The sequence below is a fragment of the Molothrus aeneus genome, chromosome 11 (genome assembly GCF_037042795.1).
Source record: "Molothrus aeneus isolate 106 chromosome 11, BPBGC_Maene_1.0, whole genome shotgun sequence".
Classification (NCBI taxonomy): domain Eukaryota; kingdom Metazoa; phylum Chordata; class Aves; order Passeriformes; family Icteridae; genus Molothrus; species Molothrus aeneus.
The window spans coordinates 823117-835181 of record NC_089656.1 but is presented as its reverse complement, the minus strand read 5'-3'; the positions used below and the strand labels follow the sequence as shown (position 1 = coordinate 835181).

Genomic DNA, 12065 nt, shown 5'->3' with positions numbered 1-12065 from the left:
GCTGTGTGATCAATGAGATTTTAAACCCTGTGGCAGATTTATAGTAAAGAGGTGCCATTTCATTTTTTTTTTAACAAGTTTAATAACCGAGATTGTTTTCTTGTTTTATGATTGATTATTGTGTGAATCATCTGATGTTTTCAGTTGTGACTCATCTGACAAACTCCAAAGTCTGTTATATTTTTATCTCCTGATAAAATCAATAATAAAGAATTATAATCTTGGGGACTTTAAATAGTGAAGTGAACATATTTCTTTTTATAACTTTTTTACTCCATTAAAGCCACCATGTTTTTTCCAATAGCAGATAGATGTGCAAGCAGTGACAGCACGTGATTTATGGATAAAACTTCATAATTTTGCCATTATTTTGCTAGTCTATGCACAATTTATAGCTGTTTACTGAACTCGAGAGTGGTTGGTCTCTTGGATCATGGCTGTTCATATCCAGATGTGAAAATGCCTTTGATTATGGCCTTGTGTGGAGAGATAAGTAGCTCCCAGCTCCTGGTGCCTGGAATAGTGAGGGGACATGGACAGAAATCACCAGGAACAATCTGAAATACTCGATGCCTCGCTGGGCGAGATTGACTATCTCAAGCTGTGGGCATTCAATGAAGAAAGATCTTTGTGCTAGATAAGCATGACTGCCTGGTGTCCCTCAGCACAGGGGGCTGAGCAGGGAGATTACAGGGACAGCACTCTCCTTTAAATCTTTCTGAGCACAGCCAGGGCTGTTCACAAACTGATGGTTGGTGTGCCCAATACACACAGAAACAATATTCCCAGCAGAAGTACATGCTAACAAATCAAACGTGATTTCTCCAGACAAAACAAGAAAATGGAAAAAAAAAAAAAAAAAAAAAAAAAAAACCCACATTGTGAAGATTACCTATTTTTTCTTAGATTTTGGAAGAAATAGTCAATCATTAATTGTACAGCACATCCTGCACCAAATAACTGACATTCAGACCTGGAATGAAAAGACATGATTATTAGCAGCTATTTAGCTGTGCTATGTCTTACTGTCAGATGTGTGTACAAGCTGTGCATGCTCTCTAGGAAGATGCAGTGATTTTTTTAAACTTGTTTCCTAACAAGATAAATTAATAAGCTATCAGTTGACTACATTAGAGGAATATATTCAGAGGTGTTATCCTGCTTGGCAGCCTGTGCAGGCAGTGCCTTACACATGGTTGGAATCACAGAACCACGGAATTTTGGAATATCCTGGGTTGGAAGGGACTCACAAGGATCATTTGTCCCTGACTCAGATCCACCTGGCCATCCACCAGGACCCCCAGGTCCCTTCTCATGGCTTCTCCCCAGCCTCTCTTTCCCAGCCTGTCCCATATTGTGTGTTTATACACATTAAAAAATGCATTTCTTTCTTTTAATGCACAGCGTCAGAAATAAATGAGCCTCAAGTTCCTCACTAAATAATGCCTTCTCTAAATGAGAAATTTAATTTTAGTATCTGTGTTTCTAAAGAACTTATTAGCAGAAGACATTTATAGGTTAAAAAGTTTATGAGGTCGGTCTGACTCACCCATGCAAGCCTTTTTTCCCCTTGGATTCTTTGTGCTGTAATTTTTGGATACTGGGTTGAAGCTATAAATAGTTCACAGTTGTGAATCTACACTGGTCAGCAGACCCTTTAGAATAGAGCATTTTTGAATTACTGCCCTTACAAATAATGTTCTCTGTGATAATCTACTTCAGTGTGGTCAAAATCACCCAGCTGGGGCTTGATCCCTTCGTGGGCCAAGTGTGTAACTCAAGGCAACCAAAAGTGTCCCAGTGCTTCTGGAAACCTCCAGGCTTGAGAGATCCTCAGGACAAAAAAGCTGACCAGCCCAGTCCTGCCTGGCCTTCACTGCCTCTAGCAGAGCTGAGGAAATGGGATGATGGCCAGAATGCTGCTGCATTCACAACAGTCACATACCACATCATAAAACTGCATAAAATAGGGTCAAAAGATTCAGAGGATTTTATGAGGGTAAGATGATCTCAAAGCTCAGTGACAGCAATGTTTCAGTGTCCATGCATTGCCAAACATCCTCAGATTTTATAAAACAAAGGCATGAGGGGAACTCTCCCACTAAAGCCTTAACACAAACAGACCCAGCTTTATAAGGTCTCTGAACACTGGAGAAAAATGAGCTGTTTTCTACTGCAGCCTAAATGAAACTGGACTCCATTCTGCTGTCTTCTGTGGGCAGGAAGGTGCTGGTCCTGTGGCCTGAGCCTGGATGCCTGGGTTTGGCTGACAGGAGGGATTTCCATCTCCATGAAGAGCTGTTCCACTTGGGATAGGTGTTTCCAGCTGACGGTTTATCAGTGTAGCCTGCGGCCTTGCAAAATGCTCCATGTGCATGTCTGAAATTTAAAACCACCCCCAAATCCTCTGTCTATGATTGTACCATTTCCATCGTTCAGTTTGTTTTTACTGTGATCCTCTTCCCCCTTCAAAATTTCCTTTTCCCTACAGGTTTCAGTGCTTCAAGTCTAACCCCCGAAAAATGTTTGCATTGCTAACTTTGTGGAGATTCTGTATCAGATGTTTTGTGTACATTTGTTTTAACCTCAATGGTTTTGCCTTTGTTTTAACCTTTTTCAAGTAAACAAGGAAGACATTTGTTATTGGAAGAAATGGCTTTAGGTAGCAGCTGCTTTGAGCAGTTTATTATTTATCACAGAATCACAGAATCACAGAAATTCTAGGTTGGAAGAGACCTTTAAGATCATCGAGTCCAACCCATGTTCTAATACCTCAACTAGATCATGGCACCAAGTGCCACATCCAGTCTTTTTTTAAACTCTTCGAGGGATGGTGACTCCACGACCTCCCTGGGTAGATGATTCCAGTATTTGACTACTCTTTCTGTAAAATACTTCCTCCTTATTTCTAGCTTGCATCTCCCTTGGCGCAGCTTGAGACTGTGTCCTCTTGTTCTGTCGGTTGTTGCCCGGAGAAAGAGACCGACCCCCAGCTCACCACAGCTACCCTTCAGGAAGTTGAAGAGGGTGATAAGGTCACCCCTGAGTCTCCTTTTCTCCAGGCTGAACAACCCCAGCTCCCTCAGTCGCTCTTCATATGGCTTGTGTTCTAAGCCCCTCACCAGCCTCGTTGCTCTCCTTTGGACACGCTCAAGCATCTCAACGTCCCTCCTAAAGTGAGGGGCCCAGAATTGGACGCAATATTCAAGGTGTGGCCTCACCAGTGCTGAGTACAGGGGAAGAATGACCTCCCTGCTCCTGCTGGCCACACCGTTCATGATACTGGCCAGGATGCCATTGGCCTTCTTGGCCACCTGGGCACACTGCTGGCTCATGTTCAGCCGACTGTCAACCAGCACCCCCAGGTCCCTTTCCTCCTGAGCACTGTCCAGCCACACTGTCCCCAGCTTATATCGTTGCAGGGGGTTATTGTGGCCAAAGTGCAGGACTCGGCACTTGGACTTATTGAACTTCATCCCATTGGATTCTGCCCATCCCTCCAACCGTTCCAAGTCCCTCTGCAAAGCCCTACGTCCTTCTAACAGATCCACACACGCTCCCAGCTTAGTGTCGTCTGCAAATTTGCTAATAAAGGACTCTAAACCCTCATCCATGTCATCAATAAAAACATTAAACAGAACTGGCCCCAGCACAGAACCCTGAGGAACACCACTGGTGACTGGCTGCCAGCTGGATGCAGCACCATTCACCAACACTCTCTGGGCCCGGCCATGCAGCCAGTTCCTGACCCAGCACAGAGCGCTCCTGTCCAAGCCACGGGCTGCCAGCTTGTCTAGGAGTATGCTGTGGGAGACAGTGTCAAAGGCCTTGCTGAAATCCAAGTAAACAACATCTACAGCCTTACCTGCATTCTACAGCCTTACCTGCATACCTTATGGTGTAAAAGCCTTGCTTCCTCACCACAAGGAAAACACTTTTGTTAGTTATACTCTTTTTACACACTTGTCTTCTCACTGGGCCGGCATTGTGACTTTAATTAGTTTTCCCTTTTTTGGCATTATTAAGAACAAGGTTTTTTCTCTCCTTCAATCCTGGTCACCTTTCATGTTTCCACATAGGATTTAAATTGTGCTTTGATTCATTAGCAAAATGACACTGAAATTGAAGGACATTTTGAACAAAAAACATTGTTCTGGTTTTGTGGAATATCCTTTCGTATAGACCTCTGCTTTTCCTGCTCCTTCCTGTGCTCCCAGCTCCTGCAGATAGCAATATGCTACTCATGTGCCTCTTAAATCTCTAATATTTTCCAGGTGAGAAGAAAAGTGAAGGAAATTGCAGGTCTGTTAAAGGGAGCTGAGAGAGAAGAACACGTGTTGGCAAAGCCAAACAGGCCTGGGGGGGCTGCAGAAAACAGGGTCAAAGAGATGGAAAACGTTTCTCCTTTCCTATTCCCTGTGTAAATGTGCTCAAGCTGCTGAGTAAATGGGGTACTGATAAATTCTTTTGAGTTGCTAAAGGCTTTTTGCAGTTCAGTTCCTGAAGTTCACAGTTCAAGCTTTTCCATGCACCCCAAAGCAAATGTCCAACTTAAACTTGCAGCTTTCCTACCCTTATTTATAAACTTACAGTTTCCTCGAACAAAAATTCTATTAGTAGAAGTGCGTGTATCCCTTTAAATGCTTAGAAAACAAAGCAGCCAGCTTATCTTCAAACAAAAAAGGGTTAATTTACCCAGCAATAAGCATAATTTTTAAAAAAAATTCAGATTCTGTAAACCCACAGTAGAAAAGAAACCTTTTTTTTTTTGGTTTCACAGATTTGTTATCACAGATGTTCTTAACCTAAATATATGGATATGCAAAAACAATACTGTTTAAAATATGTATAAACTTCCTTTATTTATGTCTGACACTGATTTTATTCTGACTCCAGGTTTCAAGCAGCTGGAAATGCTAACTGCAGGGCTCAGTGTGCTCCCCTGCTGCTCCCCATGCCTTCCTTGGCAGCAGGAGAGCTCAGCCTGGTTTTTGGGGGTGCATCTAACATTTTTTGAAGACAGCTGACAGTTATATTTAGAAAGATTTCCCAGCAGTGAATGTGACAGAGTTTAGCTTGGTTCAATGTGCCATTCATAGAGGAACCACCAGCCCAGGGCTATGAAGGTGGGGAGTCACAAAAGGCAGAAATGGGGAGTGGCAAATCCACTTTTCCCTGTCCCCATGTGTGCTGGGAATATCAAGGTGTGGCCTGGGCAGGCTGTGAACTCACAAACACTGGCAGAAATCCATAGGGAAGCTCTGCAGCCACTCCAGGCTGCCCTTCCTCCCTGCCCACGCCTCCTTTGTGTGAGCTGCTGTCATTCCCTGTGCAATGCTCTCCTGGAAAGATGGCATGGCATGGTGGTTTGGAGCTGCTGGAATGGGAACTGCAGTGGCTGAAGGGAATTTTCCAAATGTCGCCATTTATCAGCATCATGGGATGATTTCGGTTTGTGCACTTCTTCTTTTTTGTGCCCAACAGAAAAAACAGGTCCTGCCTCTTCTCCTCCAGCTGGCAGATGGCTGTAGGTAGGATTTTAGTGAGGAGGTAGTCTTTGGGATACAGAGAGGCATATGCAGCTAAAGGCCTGTCCCAGTCCGAGGGACTGTTTATTGACATTGACTGGACTTTTTCTACAGACAGCCTGTTAGAGATTCAATTTTAAAATGGTTTAAGATAGGTGAAATTAATTCCACAGTGGTTATTCAGGTAATCAGCCTTGGGACTTAGCCAGAGGTACAAATACAGATTCCAGCAGGAGTTTTCCTTCAATTTTGTTTGCAGATAAGGACCATCCATCCATAGATCCTATGGGAAGATGAACAAATGAGAAAAATAATAGTAGAATCTGATTAGTTTATGCTGAGACTTCAATGCAGAAGGAAGGGAAGATACGAGGCTCTCTCCAGATCAGATGTTACTGCACTCATTTGTTAACGTGCGTCCTTGAATGGAATTAATGAAACCTTTCATTATAGATCAATATGCTCTTTGACTAGAGAATATTATGGGTACCTATTGTATATGCTTAATTAGATTGAAATTGCTTTCACATTTCCTTTATATTCAAAAAAATCTGATCTCAGCAGTTTAAAAAAGGGAATTACAGAAGTCATCCCCTCTGCCATGTGCTGGAATCAGCAAGAGAAGGGGAAAAGGGAAAAGCTCCTCCGCCAGCTCTCAGGTCTCAGCTTGGTGTCAGTTATGGAAGAGCTCACTTGTACTGCCATGTACCCATGACAAAACCAAATGGTAATTCTTTACCATCACCAGGAGATTGACTGGTGTCCATTGAAGGCAACATGTTTGGACTGGGTCTATAAAACCAATTTGGGGACATGTATTTTCTGTCCAAAACCAATTTCTTGACAAGACTGTTGTCAAATTAATGCACACCACCCTCCTTCCTCATCCACATCTCCCTAAAGACATTCTCAAACAATCCTTTGCATGTTTCATTTCTTGATGGCCTTTTATTGCTCCTTGAATTCTCTCTCAAAACCCAGTCTTAGAATGTGTTATCTTAGTCCCATAGCCCTATTCCTACAAAAATAAAGCCCTTAGACCTTCAGTACTATTCACTCTGCTGTGCTGTTACCTCCTGCTTTCAGCTCAATCCCTGGGGTGTTTCTGTGTTTGCTCAGGGCTGTCCCAACCGGGGCCCTTGTTTCACACCCTCTTCAGCCACTCAGGTCCCCAGGCATGGCCCTGGGGCTGTGTCCGTGCTCCAGCCTCATCCTCCATGCTCATGCACACCCAGGCCTGTCCCTGGGCCTTTCTGAGCTCAAATGGCAACTCTCAACCACGCTCTGAAGCACTTTGTGTCCTTAATTCTCCAATCCCTGCTCTGCAGCCAGAAGGCTCTTGCTGTTTGCCCCAGGCTGCCATGGGCTGGGTTGGGGTTATTTAGCCTGGAGAAAAGGAGGCTTCCTCTCCTTAGAGCTCTCTACAATTCCCTGACAGGAGGCCGTGGCCACTCAAGTAACAAGAAATGGGACAAGGGAAAATGGCCTCAGGCTGCACCAAGGGAGGTTTAGATTGGCTATTAGAGAAAATTTCTTCACTGAAAGGTTTGTCCAGGGAAGTGGTGACTCAAAGACTTGCAGATGTGGCACTTGGGGACAGGGTTTAGTGGTAGATTTGGCAGTGCTGGGAGAGCAGTTGGACTTGATGATCTTACAGGGCTTTTCCAACCTAAACAATTTTATGACTTAGTGTTTCACTGTGCTACGTTCAGTGTCCCTCAGCCTCCTAAGGATGCATTGTTTATCAGCTTTCCTCCTTCCAAATTCTTTGTTTGTACAGTGGCAGCTTTTCTGCCAATTTTTTTTCCCCCTTTTGCCTGGAGTTATTGGCAGAGCTAATTAACCACAGAATATAAAAGCCTTGTTCTCCATGGCCGGGTGGTGCTGTGCCAGAGCAGAACCACTGCTGCCTTGGGGAACGAAGAGAGGGATGGGCTGCCTGAGGATGGGCAGAATGTCTTCACAAAGAGGTACCAGGTTTATTCCAGCAGTGAATGCAGCTCTTATTCTGGAGGAGCCACGTGTTGCATCCTTCCTTGCCCTGCTCCACAGCCGCATGGGTGGCACGGGCTGTGCTCACAGGCTGGCGCGGGTGGGGCACGCTGGATGCTCGTGGATCAGAGGGGATTTGCAGGCTCACCTGTGCCAGTGTGGGCGTGGGGGGAGGGCTGTGAGCTGCCTCTGGGTGTGGATGGGTGCACGGGCTCGGGGTGCTGCTCCCTGCGATCTCAGCCACACCTGCGAATCACTGCAGGTGAGGAGAACAGGGAGTGGGAGAGGGGCAGCCATGGGGCAGGCCTGGTTGAGAAGGAAAGGGTCCCCCCTCCAGATCCAGGCTTGGCCTCAGCCTCTGGCTGTGAGCTGTAGGAGACCAAGATTTTTCCACATGCAGAAATGCTTGAGGAACTTTTTTTTGTCTTTTTTTTTTTTTTTTTCGTCTTTTTTTATTCCTGGACAAATGTCTTCTCCTGACAGGAAACATGACTGGATTGAGTATAAAATGCTGGCGCTGTCCCTGCCCACCCGAGCCCCGTGTCCGCGTCCCCACACGCGGAGCTCCGGCGGCCGGGGGTGGCCCTGGGCAGCGCGCAGAGAGGCGACAGCGAGGGGACGCAGGGACAGGGCAGCAGCCGCGGCATGGGCGGGGGTCCCCGGCCCCCCGCAGCCCTGCCCGTGGGTGCCCGCGTGACCGAGAGGGTGCGGAACGGCCCGTGGGGAGGGGACACCCTCGGGGGCAGGGACGGGCTGCCCTGGGCTCCTTCCCCGCTGCTCGGCGCCTCCAGCCCCCGCCGGTCCCCGCGGGCAGCAGCGGAGCGGGGCCCTGCGGGAGGGCAGGGCCGGGGGCTGCGCTCCCCCTGGGCTGGGGGAAGGGACAGGAAAATCGAGACGAAGCAACAGCCTCCAGCTTTTCCCTTCCTCTAATCTTGCTTCACTCCCCTTGCTCCCTCTCCCTCCCTCTCCCCTTTCCCCTCCCTCCCTCTTTCTAATTCCTGCCACTAGCTCGGAGCCTCATTCAGCAGCCGCTGCCGCTGGAGTGTAATAGGCTGAAGATGCTGCCGAGCTCGCTCCGCGGCCACTTGTGAATGGGACTTGCCCGGTGTCCCCGCTCCGCAGGCGGCCGAGGGACGCGGCCAGCCCCGCAGGTGAGTGGGGGAGCGGCGGGGGCAGAGCGGGGAGCGGGGCAGCCCCGCCGGGGAAGGCACCGCGCAGGGAAGGGCAGGGAAGCGGCGGGGCTGAGCGTGTGGGCAGCTCGGAAAGGAACGGAACGGAACGGGGGGATGGATGCTCCGGCCCCCCGAAGTTGGCGGCGCCGGGCAGGTGTGCGGAGCCGAGCGGGGCCGGGCGCGGTGCGGGCGCTGCGGCGGCCGCGGGGCCCCGGGGCGCGCTCGGCTCTCCGGAGGGAGAAGGAAAACGCTCTGGCAGACGCTGCTTTATTTCTTTTTTTTTCTTCCCTTCAGTTCTTGCTCGGGGGCGGGGAGGGGGAGGGAGAGCGTTTGGACGTTTTAAAATGTTCCTCCGGAGAAGCAGATGCCGAAAGCCCCGAACTGAAAATTTTTTACTTGCGCCGTAGCTCCCAGGCACGAAATGGATATGCAGGAATTAGGAGTGCATAAAATGAAGGATATTCTAGCCAGAATGAAAAAGGCAAAGACTTTGATTTATACCCTTTCTCTCCTCCCCCCCCCCCCTTTATTTATTTATTGAATTATTTTGCTGGCTTTCAAATGCATTACTATTCACAAGGTACCAAAATGGTATCTGTCTCTAACACGGGCTAGTCCAAAAAGCATTAGACTCCTGGGTGATGCATGCATAAGCACATCCCCAAGGAAGGTAAAATAGATCAGGCTGCGGGTCCCCATAAATACCATTAAGTTCAGAATAAAAGTGCTTCCTGTGCAGCCCTTCGGGAGCACATATAGCAGTCTGACATCATGATACAAGTGCCTTCACCTCCTATAGAAGTCCCCCTTTATTGTCTACTTTTTAAATATTCATTTGGTGAGGAGAGAACCAGTATATGCTGGGAGAGCTTCTTTGTAACGCTGCTACAGAGTGGCTGTGTAACACAGTATTTACCTACCCAGATATCTGTGACAAAGGAACCTCTTTAGCAAATGAGGTCACTAATTCAGAAATTGGCCCTTTATGAGGAGAATGCTCACTTCTTTTTCACGTTCCAATTACTAGCAAGTCTCTAGGAAAGACTTTCTTCCTGTTGATTTGTGATGGTGATACGATAAGGTTTTCACAGACTCCGTGCCTCTCTATTAAGAAATTCAATGTTTTGAATTATTTAATAATGGAACTGTTGAATAAGAGAGGCAGTGCGGGCTCAGGGGCAGGGAAGCACGCATTCAGGCGCTGCTGCATGTCCGTCTCCTTCCCCCCCTTGCTCTTCCGTCTGCCTCGGTGTTTCCAAAGTCTGTGTGGTTCTCTAGGTATATACTTTGTTCTCCTTTTCTGCGCTGGCTAAGGAATCCCAATGAATAAATTGCCTTTCAGTGTAGGAGTCCTGCAATAATTAACGTGACATCAGCCTCAGCCAGGTCTGTCCGCCGGGGTTTGGAACACAAATCGATGCTTGTGCTCGGTCCTTGGGCTGGCTTTATAGACGGAGATGTGTGAGTCCATGGCAGGGGAACTGCAGATGTTTGCTCGGGAGCAGCAGATCCCTGACAGGGCTGCACGGTTCCCGTGGCCAGGAGAGGGGAGGGAGAGCAGGGGAAATGGGGAGCAGGAGGTCTGGTCTGAGCTTCGTGCCTCAGCACACCAGGCGTTCTTGGAGCAGGTTTCTGAGTCTAGAAAAGTCTGTGCTCTAGAAAACAGAAGTTCCTGGCTGCAGTTCAAAAGCAGTTCTCCTGCCTCTTGCAGACGAACAAAATAAAGTTACAGGACTAAGAACAAGATATTCAGTAAAAGAATTGGAAATCCTTTAGGAAAATTTTACCTAAAGGACATCTTTCTTTGGCATGCTCTTGTTCTTAGGCCCTGAAATTGGATTTTTTTTTTTCACCTCAGCCTTGCACATCAGAGAATGAGCATGGACAGACAATGCTATTTATAGGTTTCTCCACATCAGCTTTAACTTTACTACAATTGTAAGTGTTGCCTGTCCAAAGAAATCAGTAGGAACTAGATTACTTCATTAGCAGAAATGCTGCTACAATAGGGCATGCCAGGGGATAAGTCATTGCAATTTATCAGCAGCAGTTTCAGAGGAAAATATGTATAGAAATGGTTGATTGAGAGATAGGGCAGCTAAATTAATTTTTCTTCTGCATAAAAATATGGGGAAAATGCAAAGATTGGAGTGATTTCTGTGATTTATCTGATAAAATGATTTAAAGTGTATAATGTGATTTCAGCTTCAATTAATATGCAATTCTGACAACATCTGACATATTTAATTTAGTGTAAGAAACATATGTGAAGTTCAGAGTTACAGTAGACTGAGACTAGCATTTTTATTTTCTGCAACTGCCCTAACATAACAGCATAACTTGACAAATAAATCTTTGAGTGATGAGAATTCCATAATAGAAGCTATTTGTATCTCAGACATCAAAGAAATTTCAGATAATCTCACACCTAAAATTGGCATATCTTCTTTTTGGTGAACCCCCTAACTGAATTTTGAAGCCATTTTGTGAGCTGGATGTTTAGCAAAATATCTTCAGTGTGTGAGAAGCAGACGTCTCATCTGGAATCAATTAATTTGAAACAGTTTAGCAACATACTTCCTGGACTTTGTGTGTGCGTCTGAGTTTTTCTACCAGCATTTTAAGCTAAAATCTCTGTACAATTTCCTATGCCATAACCATTTTAATGTTTTTAATAGCACTTCAGCTTTCATTGTTTCTTTGTTGGGGCCAATCCAAGGCTTGGGGACAGAAATGACATGGTGGCCATTGATTTAAATGGAGATTGGGTCGGGGGCTTTGTCTGGGTGAACTAAGAGGACTTTATGGTCATTTTATGCCATCTGTATCTCTGTACATCATACGTTATCTCTTACCCGTCGAGGAGCACTGTGCCCCTCTGCTTTGATACATGCTGGACATCGAGTAAAACCCTTTTATAGTATTTTAGGAGCAAATGTGGCGGCCCCTCTGTGTCGGGTTTTGACGCTGAGGACTCCGACCGTGAGGGGTCCGCGATCCCCGCGTAGGGAGGGCTCGGATCGCTCCGGCCGCTCCGCGGGCGGGCGCCAGGGGGCAGTGCTGCGCCTTCCGAGCCGCTCCGAGCCGGGATGGACCCTCCGCGTGTGCCCGGGGCTGCTCCCGCACCGGGAATGTCCCGCGGGATGCGGGGATGGACCCTCCGCGTGTGCCCGGGGCTGCTCCCGCACCGGGAATGTCCCGCGGGATGCGGGGATGGACCCTCCGCGTGTGCCCGGGGCTGTTCCCAGTTCTGTTCCCGCACCGGGAATACCCCGCAGGATGCGGGGATGGACCCTCCGCGTGTGCCCGGGGCTGTTCCCGGTTCTGCTCCCGCACAGGGAATGTCCCGCGGGATGCGGGGATGGACCCTCCG

The 12065-nt window shown here is 47.4% G+C and overlaps 1 protein-coding gene across 1 annotated transcript in view; it reads left to right on the top strand.

The window, feature by feature from the left end:
• The first annotated feature begins 8556 nt into the window (after window positions 1-8556).
• Window positions 8557-12065, top strand: part of CDH11 (cadherin 11) — an 83636-nt gene continuing 80127 nt past the window's right edge. Inside the window, exon 1 of the mRNA XM_066557695.1 lies at window positions 8557-8671. The gene's annotated coding sequence lies outside the window, so the exon portion shown is untranslated. The remainder of the gene's footprint in view (window positions 8672-12065) is intronic.